General features: G+C 41.9%; 1 long non-coding RNA gene across 1 annotated transcript in view; it reads left to right on the forward strand.

Annotated features, from left to right (window-relative positions):
• Positions 1-341: 341 nt before the first annotated feature.
• LOC108540341 (uncharacterized) overlaps positions 342-11,522 on the forward strand; it is an 18,874-nt gene continuing 7,693 nt past the window's right edge. Inside the window, exons 1-2 of the long non-coding RNA XR_001888642.1 lie at positions 342-480; positions 5,684-5,749. This is a non-coding gene — a long non-coding RNA (uncharacterized LOC108540341). The remainder of the gene's footprint in view (positions 481-5,683; positions 5,750-11,522) is intronic.

The raw sequence follows: 11,522 nt of genomic DNA on the forward strand, positions 1-11,522 counted from the left end.
GTGAGCCACCGCGCCTGGGCTAAGTAAGACCTTTTGTAATCTCCATATTTGAGAAATAGTATGCTTTCCTTCTTACAAACACACTAACGTGTGACTTCTGGAGGGTGAGTCTGTCACAGTAAGTGACCAGACCACACTGAAATTCAGGTGCTAGAAGTCTACTATGGTTTGAAGGTCTGTGTTCCCTCCAAATCTCATGTTTTGAAACAGAATCACCAACGTCACAGTGTTAAGAAATGGGGCTTTCCAGAGGTGATTAAGTCATGAGAGTAGAGCCCTCACGAGTGGCATAGGCTTGACTGACCTACCAAAAAGCTTGATCAATTGCATTCAGCCCTTTTCCCCTTCTGCCCTCTGCCATGTGAGGTCACACCGTTCCTCCCTCCTGAGGATGCAACATTCATGAAAGTAAAGACTGGGTCCTCACCAGGCAACAAACCTGCTGGTGCCTTCATCTTGGACTTCTCAGCCTTCAGAACTGTAAGATATAGATTTCTGGGTTTTTTAATAAATAAATTACCCAATCTGTGGCATTTTGTTATAGCAGCACAGACTAAGACCGTGGTTCAGATAGGATACTTTTTTTTTTTTATACTTTAAGTTCTAGGGTACATGTGCATAACGTGCAGGTTTGTTACATATGTATACTTGTGCCATGTTGGTGTGCTGCACCCATCAACTCGTCAGCACCCATCAATTCATCATTTATATCAGGTATAACTCCCAATGCAATCCCTCCCCTGCTCCCTTTTTTTTTTTTTTTTTTTTTTTGAGATGACTTCTCGCTCTGTCACCTAGGCTGGAGTGCAGTGGCGTGATCTTGGCTCACTGCAACCTCCACCTCCCAGGTTCAAGTGATTCTCCTGCCTCAGCCTCCCAAGTACCTGGGATTACAGATATGTACCACCACACCTGGCTAATTTTTGTATTTTTAGTGGAGGTGGGGTTAAACCATGTTGGCCAGGCTTGTCTTGAACTCCTGACCTCAGTTGATCCACCTGCCTCGGCTTCCCAAAGTGCTGGGATTACAGCCATGAGCCACCGTGCCCAGCCTACTTTTTAGTGAGGGGCTCTCTCAGGGATACAATGCCTTACACAGAATTCAAACTTTGACTCAACAACAAAAGCAAAAAATTCTGTGTGTCATTGGCTTTTGAGATTATTTGTAAAATGTAGACATTGCTGAACGCCAAATGCCAAGAATAACATTTCTTCTAAATTCATCATGAGTGGCTTCTGGTAAAATAATGTGGCCTGTCAAAATCACCTTTAATATTACAATTCACAGATTATCAAATCTCTTATTTTTGTTTTTTGATATTTCATTTACTGCTTCCAAGCTTTTAGATAAGTTATAATTCTTCTGAAGATATAACTGCTTGTTTCTGTTTTCACTACTGTGTTATAGTTTGACTTATATGTTTAACAGTTAAATCTCAAGTTTTTTGGGGGCCGAGCCTGGTGACTCACATCCGTAATCCCAGTACTTCGGGAGCCCAAGGCGGGCAGATCACCTGAGGTTAGGAGTTTGAGACCAGCCTGGCCAACATGGTGATACCCCGTCTCTATTTAAAATACAAAAATTAGCCAGGCCTGGTGGCAAGTGCCTGTAATCCCAGCTACTTCGGAGGCGGAGGGAGGAGAATCACTTGAACCCAGGAGGCAGAGGTTGCAGTGAGCCGAGATCACGCCACTGCACTCCAGCCTGGGCAACAGAGCAAAATTCCCTCTCAAATAAATAAATAAATTAATTAATACAAATGAAGTTTGTTTGGTATAATGTAAGTTAAAGTGTTTTTTATATTGCTAGCATGAAGAAATAAATTTACAAGGGTTTTACTTCTTCACAAAGCAGATAATTTGCATGTTTTGTAAACTGCTTAGCATGGTATAAATGTGATATAATTTAAGCCAGAGGAAAAAGATTTTTATCACTCCACTACTCCCTTGGAAAATATTTAAAACATGGTAATCATATTTCTAATTTCCCTTTGAAGATACTTTTGGATCGATTCCAGGAAAACGACCCTTTGTAAAACAGATGAATGTTTCATCTAAAAATTTGGTCCACTTATAAAAAGTTAACTACCAAACATGTTTAAGTGTCTATGTTAGTTACTGTGGTATATTCAATAGAAGTTTCACGCTGAGAAAAACCATGACGTGCATAAGATGAATGCATTCATGGTGATTATGCTCTTCAGGAGCTAGAAAATAACTACTTAGGAAGATTATGCAGGAGAGTAATTGCTGTTTAATGGAGAAAAACTGGGGAAAATAATTATAAGAGTAAAGAAGACATTTCCTAACCATCTGTCATTTAAAAATCAGAAACGAAAAAAGGAAACATAGCATGTTTTTCAGAAAGACTTGGAAATAATGCCAAAAGGCAATACTCTGGTGGTGCACACACAAAAGAGCTCTCAGAAGAGTCTGAGATTACTATATAAAAACAGTCTAAACACCCAAGGTGTGTTTACTATTACAGTTAGTCACCTTTATTTAACATTTCTGTGTAGCCAAGAGGAGAGAACAAACCCAACTGAGATGTCCATCACTGGAACCAGGAAACAGCAATGGGAAGACATTTTTTCCCACTAGAAGAGAAAAAAGGTGACTATAGGGAAAAGCAGTCTTCTTTTTCTTTTTTCTTTTTTTCCGAGATGGAGTTTCACTCTTGTTGCTCAGGCTGGAGTGCAATGGCACGATCTCGGCTCACCGCAACCTCTTCCTCCCAGGTTCAAGCAATTCTCCTGTCTCAGCCTCCCGAGTAGCTGGGATTATAGGCATGCGCCACCACACCCGGCTTATTTTGTATTTTTAGTAGAGACAGCGTTTCTCCATGTTGGTCAGGCTGGTCTTGAACTCCCGACCTCAGGTGATCCACCCGCCTCGGTCTCCCAAAGTGCTAGGATTATAGGCGTGAGCCACCGTGCCCAGCTGAAAAGCAGTCTTGTATTTATCACTTTAAATTTTGTGTTTTGTTGAATGAATTGAAGAAATATTAGTAAGCTAATAAAGGACTATATTGTTACAGGCTTTATTCCCATAACATTTTATTAGTGGTCTCTTCTGCTGAAGCAGGTGTTCTTTAGGCTATAGATAGGCTGGGCGCGTGGCTCACACCTGTAATCCCAGCACTGTGAGAGGCCGAGGCAGGTGGATCACTTGAGGTCAGGAGTTCAAGACCAGCCTGGCCAATATGGTGAAACCCCATCTTTACTAAAAATACAAAAATTAGCCGGGCAAGATGGTGCGTGCCTGTAATCCCAGCTACTCAGGAGGCTGAGGCAGGAGAATTGCTTGAACTCAGGAGGTGGAGGTTGCAGTGAGCCAAGATCACACCACTGCATTCTAGCCTGGGAGTTTGAGACCATTCTAGCCTTAGGAGTTTGAGACCAGCTCTGTCACTAGCCTGGGTAACACAGCGAGACTCCACCTCAAAATTAAAAAAAAAAAAAAAAAGGGGGCTATAGATATTAGCCCCTGAAATGTGCCTATCAGAGTCTCTAATCCTGACTTGGAGGAGCTGATGATCTGGATGCGGAGGAAGAAGCAACACCATGAATTATTCAGTGTGACTGGCTTGCTGTTGTTTAATAACACAGGAATTAATAACCAGACAAGACAATAATACAAGAGATGTGAGGCAGTATGTGATTAAGGGTGCGGCTGGAAGTGATCTCTCTCCTTTAAATTTCCAAACACTTTAGCTGTGTTCCTTATGACACTTTCCCCTTTCTCTCTGTTATTACTGTAATTTCTTGTTTTTTTCTCTTGACGACGGTGAACTACTGCAGGGCAATTCCATGTCTGGTTCGTCCTTGATTCCCTACACAGAGTCTAGCCTGGGCCTGCCTAGCACTGCTGCTAAGAAATATTTATTTCAATAAAATGAGGGACATAGGGGATAAGTATTAGGTGTGAAGAGCGGGGAGGGGAAGGGTGTTGCTTGCTATGAAGATTCTCACTTTGGGCAAAACTAGATTTTTTTTTTTTTTTCTGAAACAGGTTCTCACTCTGTTGCCCAGCCTCCCGAGTAGCTGGGACGTACCACCATGCCCAGCTAATTTGTGTGTGTGTATGTGTGTGTGTGTTTTTTATAGAGACGATGGCTCACCATGCTGCCCAGGCTGGTCTCAAACTCCTGAGTTCAAGCAATCCGCCCAACTTGGCCTCCCAGAGTGCTAGGATTACAGACCTGAGCCACTGAGCCCAGCCTGTATATATGTGTGTCTGTGTGTATATAAAATATTATCTGGAAAGTTTTAAAAAAGATCCAGAAATACCCAGGCAGAGAGACGCTCACTGCAAGCTCCGCCTCCCAGGTTCACACCATTCTCCTGCCTCAGCCTCCTGAGTAGCTGGGACTACAGGCACCCACCACCACGCCTGGCTAACATTTTTTATTTTTAGTAGAGACGGGGTTTCACCACGTTAGCTAAGATGGTCTAGATCTCTTCAGCCTCCCAAAGTGCTGGGATTACAGGCATGAGCCACTGCGCCCAGCCATGAATTAATATTTATAAAGTATTTCAAACACGGTCTAGCACAAAGTAAGGACTCAATGAGTTCAAATTTTATTATTTTTTAAAAAGTATTCATCTGTATTGTAGCCCCTTGATCTAGATGAGAAAGTTGAGCTTAAACAGGTTAAGTCAAAGACTGCAATCTGGTCACTCACTGTTGGCTTGCCTGGTTTAAACAAATGTTTAAATGGATTGCAACCATTTGGAACCTGAGAGATTTCATATGCATATGAAGAATTCTGGCTTATTTGAATTACAGGATAATCTCTTAGCACTGGGCCAGCATTCCTGCAAGGCACCCACTGGCTCTTGCTGACCAGTGGCTTCTCGTTGTAGATGGAGTCTCCACTCTCCAGTTCATCACCACCCCAGCATCCCTACTCTTGCATCTAACACTTTCCTCTATTTTGTACCACCTGCCTGGCCCTTATGGGCAACTCAAGGAAGACAGGAAAGAAGAGATAGAGGAAAAATGGATTCAACAAATGAAAGTGTTCTTTCCGATTATTGCTATGTGTACAAACATTTTAATCATCAAAACATGCTTTATTTGATAGAAGGATCAAATCTGCCTTTGTAAAACAAGAGCCTATCTTAACCATTAAGACAACACACACGTTTGATTTGGAGGCATGTTCTCATTCAAAACCTTGCAAAATGTAATTTCTTCTTGTCTAGGAGATGCTGTCTCTCTTCAAGGAGAACCTTGAGAGAAATGTCTATGAATGTGTCTGTAGAATGAGGATAGGACAACAAACATATTTTGAAATAATTTTTCTTTCTTTTAAAAAAAATAGATACTTTTAAAAGAAAATGCTGATTTAAATTACATAGCTCTTTTTTCCATTCTTACTCATCATTATGGTTTCAATCAGTATTACATTTATTCCCCAGAGCTAGGATTGCTGTGTTTTTAGAAAGGGAGTCTGTTTGAAGGGACTCTATATTCTTGCAGTAATTAAAATCCTTTTAGGAATCTTTGACTTTGACTTACTGCTTTGTTTTAAATTATGGAAATTATTGAACTTCCCCATTCTATCCCAGGGAAGGCTGTAGTTGTTCTCATTTATAATGGCACAATATAAGTTTAAAGATAACTGTCTCCACATGAATGCGTCTGCAAATCCATCTCCCTTCTCCCATCTCCCATCCAGGTTAAGAAGCTCCACTGCGCTCTGTCCATTGCAAGTTGAGAAGTGAGGCCCCAGCTGTCACATGCAGTGAGTGAAGAAGCTGAGCTTCCCTCAAAGCCTGGGCCTCCACCTGCTGTATGATTTATTTTTTTATTTTTTATTTTTTTTGAGATGGAATCTCACTCTGCTGCCCAGACTGGAGTGCAATGACACTATCTTGGCCCACTGCAACCTCCGCCTCCCAGGTTCAAGCGATTCTTCTGCCTCAGCCTCCTGAGTAGCTGGGATTACAGATGTGCCCCATCACACCTGGCTAATTTTTGTATTCTTAGTAGAGAAGGGTTTTCACCATGTTGGCCAGGTAGGTCTCGAATTCTTGACCTCAGGTAATCTGCCTGCCACGGCCTCTCAAAGTGCTGGGATTACAGGAGTGAGCGGCCACACCCGGCCCTCTATTTGCTTTATATTTATCTTTCCAAACTCTCTCTCCCACTCTTCTTTTCTAATTTTGTTTCAAATTCATGATTTTGTTTTAGATAAGCTTCTTTTTTATTATTATTATTTTTCTTTTTTTTTGAGACAGAGTCTCCCTCTCTCCCCAGGCTGGAGGGCAATGACACAATCTCAGCTTACTGCAACCTCTGGCTCACTGCAACCTCCGCCTCCCAGGTTCAAGCAAATCTCCTGCTTCAGCCTCCCGAGTAGCTGGACTATAGGCATGCGCCACCATGCCCAGCTAATTTGTATTTTTAGTAGATATGGAGTTTCTCCATATTGGTCAGGCTGGTCTCAAACTCCTGACCTCAGGTAATCCTCCCGCCTTGGCCTCCCAAAGTGTTAGGATTACAGGCGTGAGCCACGGGCCCGGCCATAGGTAAGTTTCTTAAAGGAAATGCAGACTTCAATTACTTTCACCTTGGCTGTATATAAAAAGTTATCTGGGAAGCTTTAAAAAAGGTTCAGGAATACCCAGGCAGAGAGCAAAGGGAATTTGCTCCCTGTTCCCATAGAGACATTAAATTGAAATTGCTTGGATCAGCCGGGCACAGTGGCTCATGCCTGTAATCCCAGCACTTCAGGAGGCCAAGGTGGGCAGATCATAAGGTCAGGCGTTCCAGACCAGCCTGTCCAACATGGTGAAACCCATCTCTACTGAAAATACAAAAATTAGCCGGGCCTGGTGGCACATGCCTGTAGTCCCAGCTACTTGGGAGGCTGAGGCAGAAGAATCACTTGAACCCAGGAGTGCAGTGAGCTGAGATCGTGCCCCTGCACTCCAGCCTAGGTGACAGAGCAAGATTGCATCTCAAGAAACGAAAAAGAAAAAGAAAGAAAAAAATTACTTAGATCCTAAGAATGGGTATTTTTTTAAATTGTGGTAAAACAAACAACAACAAACCCACAATGTAAAATTTGCCATCTTAATCATTTTTAAGTGTACAGTTTAGTAGTGTTAAGTAAATTTACATTGTGATGCAACAGATTTCCAGAACTTTTTCATCTTGCAAAGCTGAATCTCTACGCCTTTTTTTTTTTTTTTTTTTTTTTGACACAGAGTCTCGCTCTGTTGCCCAGGCTGGAGTGCAGTGGTGCGATCTCAGTTCACTGCAACCTCCGCCTCCCAGGTTCAAGCGATTCTCCTGCCTCAGCCTCCCAAGTAGCTGGGACTAAGGCGCCTGCCACCATGCCCAGCTAATTTTTGTATTTTTAGTAGAGATGGGGTTTCACCATATTGGCCAGGCTGGTCTCAAACACCTGATCTTGTGATCCACCCACCTTGGCCTCCCAAAGTGCTGGGATTACAGGCGTGAGCCACTGCCCCCGGCCATCTACACCCATTAAACAACTCCTCACTTCCCCTTCTCATCAGCTCCTGGCGACCACCATTCTACTTTTTGTTTCTATGAGTTTGACTACTTTAGATGCCTCATATAAGTGGAATCATACAGTATTTGTCTTTTGTGGCTTATGTCACGTAGCATAATGTCCTCAAGGCTCATCTATGTTGTAGCATGTGTTGGCATTTCCTTCTTTTTTAAGGCTGAATAATATTTCATGGTATGTACATAACACATTTTCTTTATCCGTTCATCTATCAATGGGCATTTAGATTGTTTCCACATCTTAGCTATTGTGAATAACGCCATGGTGAACACTGGTGTGCAAATACTATATCTCTTTGAAATCCTGCTTTCAATTATTTTGGATATGTAGCTAGAAGTGGAATTGCTGGATCATATGGTAAGTATATTTTTAATTTTTTGAGGAACCTCCATTCTGTTTTCCATAGCAGCTGCATCATTTTACATTCCCACGAACTGCACAAGTGTTCCAAAGAGCATGGGTATTTTTAAAAGCTCGTTCAGTAGAAGCTTTCTGTTTATTATCTTTTGCTTTCCTTTTTTCTTCTCCATCATTGCCTTAACACAACCTATCTTGTTTGCCTGGACTAACCAATTGGTTTGATACATTTTCCTATATTTTCTTTCTTTTTCTTATTGGGGGCTATACAATTCGATTCTTTTATAATGGACTTTAAATTTTTTTACATGTATATTATTTAATAAAATGCTTTTTTCTTTTTTCCTTTTTTTTTTTTTTTTTGGAGTAGGGTCTCACTCTGTCACCCAGGCTGGAGTGCAGTGGCATGATCTCGGCCCACTGCAACCGCAGCCTCCTGGGTTCAAGCAATTATCATACCTCAACCTCTGGAGTAGCTAGGATTACAGGGGCACACCACCACCCCTGGCTAATTTTTATATTTTAGCAGAGACGGGGTTTCACCGTGTTAACCAGGCTGGTCTCGAACTCCTGATCTCAGGTGATCCACCTGCTGTGGCCTTCCAAAATGTTGGAATTACAGGTGTAAGCCACCATGCCCGGCCACAAAATACTTTTTTCTAACAAAATCGAAAGCTTTTACTGTTTTTATCTTTTCTTAAACACATCGTGACATTTAAAGTATGCTTGAATAATTTGTTGTATAACTTCATCCCCCACTCCATCATAATAGTGTTCTCTGGAGGTTTAATTTAACATTCTTTTAAGCACCCTCACCCCATAATTTTTTTCACAATTGTTAAATTTTCTGACATAATTTATCAATTTGTGTGCTAAAATCTGTTTTCTGTGTACAAATGTATCTGAGTCACTTTTCCTCTTGCCACTTTCAAGAAGACCTGCTACAATACAAGGTATTATTCAAAATATGTAACAACCAGGGCCCTGGAATCAAACTGAGCTGACTAATCAGGATGCTCTCTTCCTGCAGGTGGGGTTGCGGGGGAGGGGCTGTTGAAGGAGGATAGAAGGATTGTGGTGGTGGGGGAGCGGTGGAGAGATAGGGGAGGTGAGAGGGTGTTCTGGGAGAGATAACTGGCAGATACTTGGGCTTTGGGGTAACAGTATTTACTAGCAAGTAAGGAAGTGTTCAGGAGCTATATTAAAGGTATTTACCCCTAGGATAGCATGGGCACTCACCAGCCAGAATAGGGCACTGACCTATCAGAATGGGCACTGACTTTAAGCAGCCTCTTTGTTCACACCAGTGCTGCCATCCTCGGTGAGCATCAGCCACGGCCTGCAGAGAGAAAGAGAGAGAGAGAGAGAGAGAGAGGGAGAGAGGGAGAGAGGGAGAGAGGGAGAGAGAGAGAGAGAGAGAGAGAGAGAGACTATATGCAGTTTTTTGTTTGTTTGTTTGCTTTTTTCTTTTTCTCGAGATGGAGTCTCACTCTGTCACCCAGGCTGGAGTGCAGTGTCTCAATCTCGGTTCACTGCAACCTCCGCCTCCCAGGTTCAAGCGATTCTCCTGCCTCAGCCTCCCGAGTAGCTGGGATTACAGGTGCATGCCACCATGCCCGGCTAATTTTTGTATTTTTAGTAGAGGCAGGGTTTCACCATGTTAGCCAGGCTGGTCTCCAACTCCGGACCTTGTGATCTGCCCGCCTCTGCCTCCCAAAGTGCTGGGATTACAGGCATGAGTCACCGTGCCTGACCAGTATTTTTGGTTTTGTTTTTGTTTTTTTTTTAAAGATATTTACTGTTCTAGTGTGGAATATTGTCTGGAATGGAATGGTTTAAATATTACCATAGTGTAGTTTAAAATATAAAATAGGATTTGGAACCTTATTGTGATAAATTTCTGTATAGGATGTATGTGGTTGTCTCCCTCCGCCAAAGTAAGGAACCATTTTAAAGCATGTTGAGAAGGTATTTTTTGATATGAAAGGGTGACAGGCCTTTAAATCTTTCAGGGATACATATAAGCATCAGGATACAGCCTCTATGGAGAAGGTGTGTGCAGCACTCCAAGTTGCTAACATCAACTTCCTAACTTTCAGCCAGGGTTCTTACTGCATTTGGCATGGCTCTGATGAGACAGTGGAGAATTTCTGACAGTATAGCACACTACCTTCTGACAAATGGGGTTAAGCTGCCAAAAGTGACAATCAAGGATTCCATAAGAAATTCTGGTCATTAAATCGATTTCATATTATTACTTTTTTTTTTTTTTTTTGAGACGGAATCTCGCTTTGTCGCCCAGGCTGGAGTGCAGGGGCGCGATCTCGGCTCACTGCAAGCTCCGCCTCCCGGGTTTACGCCATTCTCCTGCCTCAGCCTCCCCAGTAGCTGGGACTACAGGCGCCCCCCACCATGCCCAACTAATTTTTTTTTTTTCTTTTTTTTAGTGGAGACAGGGTTTCACCGTGTTAGCCAGGATACTCTTGATCTCCTGACCTCGCGATCCGCCTGCCTCGGCCTCCCAAAGATTACAGGCCTGAGCCACTGTGCCCGGCCTGTATTATTACTTTTTATTAGGTTGGTGCAAAAGTAATTGTGTTTTTTGCCATTACTTTTAATGGGAAAAACCGCAATTACTAATCTTCCGATTGTCACAGGACTTTAAAACCATATATTTCCCCTCAATTTTTTTCTCCTTTTGGTTTAATAGTTGTTAAGACATTTTTTCGTAATTAGCACAGTATGTTTGACTGTAGACAAGTTTATGATACTTCTAGGCTATAAATCTTTAGAATTCTGTGAATTTCAACATTTGAAGTAGTCCTTCAGTTATATTTACATATGTTGTAAATATGTAAATATATATACACACACATATTTTTTATATATATATTATATACATATATATATATTTTTGAGATGGGGTCTCACTCTGTCACCCAGGCTGGAGGGCAGTGGCATGATCTCGGCTCACTGCAACCTCCACCTCCCCAGTTCAAGTGATTCTCCTGCCTTAGCCTCCCCAGTAGGTGGGACTACAGACGCCCACCACCACACCCAGCTAATTTTTGTATTTTTAGTAGAGTTGGGGTTTCACCAACTCTTTCATGAGGGCACTGGTCTTTAACTCCTGACCTTGTGATCTGCCCACCTCGGCCTTCCAAAGTGCTGGGATTACAGGTGTGAGCCACCGTGCCCAGCCATGAATATACTTTTAGTTTAGGGAATCTTCCAAAATACAAAGCACTCCCAGTTAGGTATCAATGAGTTTGAATTATTGGTAAGAGTTTGAATTATTGACAAAATGTCAAAAATATTGTTTAATTTTACATAACAGTCTTATTAAATATATTTTTGTGGAAAAGAATGAAAGCTTGTTTTATTTTGCACCCACACTGCAGTAGTTCAGCAGTGTAGATACTGTTTTCCCTCAGCACCTTGAAGATACTACTTCAGGCTTCTTTGTGGCATTTAATCTCTCAGTTGAGAAGACAGTTGCCTAATTGTCATTCCTTTCCCCCAATCTGTCTTTTATCTCTGATAGCCCTTAAGATTTTCTTGTTGTTCTTGATGTTTTAAAATTGTTCTGTAATGATTTGACTTTTTTTTTTTTTTTTTT

This window comes from Rhinopithecus bieti, unplaced genomic scaffold, assembly GCF_001698545.2.
Source record: "Rhinopithecus bieti isolate Rb0 unplaced genomic scaffold, ASM169854v2 scaffold_17939, whole genome shotgun sequence".
In the NCBI taxonomy this organism is placed as follows: domain Eukaryota; kingdom Metazoa; phylum Chordata; class Mammalia; order Primates; family Cercopithecidae; genus Rhinopithecus; species Rhinopithecus bieti.